At 34.7% G+C, this 3,008-nt stretch overlaps 1 pseudogene; it reads left to right on the forward strand.

Annotated features, from left to right (window-relative positions):
- Nucleotides 1-205: 205 nt before the first annotated feature.
- LOC120597279 (uncharacterized) lies at nt 206-324 on the forward strand (annotated as a pseudogene).
- Nucleotides 325-3,008: the final 2,684 nt, after the last annotated feature.

Genomic DNA, 3,008 nt, shown 5'->3' on the forward strand with positions numbered 1-3,008 from the left:
CTGAGTGGGAACATTCCCCGAATCAATGCCAACCCTGATACTTTTAAAATCAATTTTGTGGTGTGCTCCTCATGTCAAATATATGAGAAAAAAATTGTAAAATAATAAACACTCCATGTGCACAAAACCAATCAACTCTTTAATTCAAATTATTGGCCAGTACAGATCATTCAAGATAAGAACTCATTTAAGAAGTTTAAATACAGTCTATAGCCATGTTACCCTGAACAAGCCCGATCCCATCTGATCTCAGAAGCTAAGCAGAGTCAGGCATGGCTAGTACTTGGATGGGAGACCACCTAAGAAGACCAGGTGCTGTAGGCATAAAAAGTAAAAAATAAGGGATGGTAAGCTGACAAGTTCCTTGTAATCTGTGAGATCAACCAAGGGTTGCCTTGCCTAAAAAATTAAAAATTAAAATAAATAAGTAAATAAATAAAATTTAAATGCAATACAATGTTGCATTTTTTTCCAAACTTTTGAATATGTAAAAATTAGAAGGATAATAATGTTAACATTTTCAAAAAACATTACATTCTAGAAAAGAGAATCTGGCATGAATTAATAATCTCAAACCAATTAGAGGGCTAGAAAATTGGTCAAGGAAATATGTTTTGGAGGGTAAGGTTTAGGAATATTGAGAAATCATATCTAAGAGACTACAAAACATATTTAAAAAGAATGATTTGGATAAAGTATGTGGAATACATTTTTTATTTCAGGAGTCAGATATGAAAGTAGCAGGTAACATATCATTAATGAATGTGTATTATTAGTAGCATACACCATCGTTATATCCCTATTGATCATCTATTATGTATCTACTGTGGCAATAACATCCTGTTAAGTGTGTGGACAATATTTAGAGACAACAAGGTTGATCCACATGAAGTCTCAAAGCAACAAACAAAGGCACAAGAAAATAGACATTTCAATGGCCGTTGGCTCAAGAACTAAGATAAAGAGTATTCACATGTCCTGGAGTAGATGAGAAAGACTCTGCATGGAAAAGCTCCTCAGCTCAGGTAGAACAGCTTATTTTGAGTTAAGGGAAAGGGAGGAATTCCAAGTCAGGGTAACAAAAATTGGTAAGAATATGCCAAAAAAAAAAAAAATTGTGAGAACAAAGAAACCACTCTCTCTGGATAATAAGCATAAAGTCTGGCTGATTCTAGGGTGAGAATAATAGTAGTTAAGAGCACATTTTCTTTTTTCTTTTCTTTTTTTATGCCTACAGCACTTGGTCTTCTTAGTTGGTCTTCCATCCGAGTACTAACCAGGCCCAACCTTGCTTAGCTTCCGAGATCAGACATTGGGCTTGTTCAGAGTGACATGGCCATAGACCATGGACCATGGCCCCACTAGGGTGCGTACCCAGGTCCTTCTGCACGTAAAGGAGACGTGCTAACCGCTACTCTATGGAACCATGTCCTAGCACACTTGCTTTTGAACTCATTGCTTTATCCTGGTGAACTACAAATGTGAGTAAATAAACTCGTGGTGAAAACCTAGTCAATGAGACATTTTCTCAGAGTGGGTTTCTAAGGATAAAATTTCAAGGTTACGGAGCTACTGAGTGTATAAACAAGTTTTATATAAAATAAAGAAATGTTTCACTGTGCCATAAGGGATTATCTTCTAAACACATAGCATTTTATACGTGTGAGGAGCCAAACAGACCCATCTGTGCTCCAGATGTTATTTAACCATCCAGAAACAACCTAGGCTCTGCCTGAGCCCTGTATTTGGATAACCACTTATAACCCCATATAACTCATCGCTCTTTTGTCGTGGATCCTTTCATCTTCCTCTTTAAAAGTGCCATATTTTTGTCAATTTTTATTAGCACTTCCCACACATTGCCTGTGTTATTTACTTAAGAAATCTAGGCGAATATCATAAAATTGGTTTAAATCTTATTACTTCAAAGATAAAGAATCCCTGGAGAAGTGAGAGTGAGAAAAGTAAGGCTTTCTCTTTTTATTTTGTGTGCTTCTCTATTGTTCGAAAATTTTAATAAGCATTTACTATTTTTAAAAAATATGATCGTACAACCATTATTACTGTGCATCTCCAGAGCTTTTTCATTGTCCCAAACTGAAACTCTGTACCTATTAAACAATAACTCTTTAATCCCTCACCCCTCAGTGCCTAGAAGCCATTATTCTACTTTCTGTCTCTATGAATTTGAGCGTTCTAGGTACCACATCTAAGTAGAACTGTGCAATGTTTGCATTTTTTGTGTCTGGTTTATTTCACTTAGCATAGTATTTTAAGATTCAGCTACTTTATAGCATGTATTCGAATTTCGTTTCTTTTTAAGGCTGAATATTTCATTGTGTGCCTATACTACATTTTATTTATCCATTCATCCATTAATGAGCACGTGGGTTGCTTCTACTTTTTTGGCTATTGTGAAAAATGCTGTTATGAACATGGGTATATAAACATGTTTATGTCCTTGCCTTCAATTCTTTCAAATATATATCCAGAAGTAGAATTTCTGGATCATATGGTAATTCAATGTTTAGTTTTTTTGAGGAACCACCATACTGTTTTCTATGTCAGCTGTATCATATTACATTTTCACCAACAGTGCCAAATATTCCAATTTTTCTACATCCTCACTGTCACTTGTTTTTTTGTTTATTTTTAATAGTAGCCATTCTAATGGATATGAAGTGATATCTCACTGTGGTTTTGGTTTGCATTTTCCTAACAATTAATGAGGATGGACATCTTTTCATGTACTTATTGACCATTTGTATGTCTTATTTGGAGAAATGTCTACTCAAAATCTTTGCGTATTTTTTAATTAGATATTTTGTTGGTCTTCATTCTTTTGATATGGATATCCAGTTTTCAGTATACTATTTGTTGAAAAGATTGCACTTTCCTCCACCAAATGGTCTTGACACACTTGTCAAAATCATTTGTGAAGGTTTATTTCTATCCTCTCTATTCTATTCCTTTGTTCCACGTGTCTGTCTGTATGACATTACCACATT

This window comes from Pteropus medius, unplaced genomic scaffold (assembly GCF_902729225.1).
Source record: "Pteropus medius unplaced genomic scaffold, Ma_sr-lr_union100, whole genome shotgun sequence".
Lineage (NCBI taxonomy): Eukaryota > Metazoa > Chordata > Mammalia > Chiroptera > Pteropodidae > Pteropus > Pteropus medius.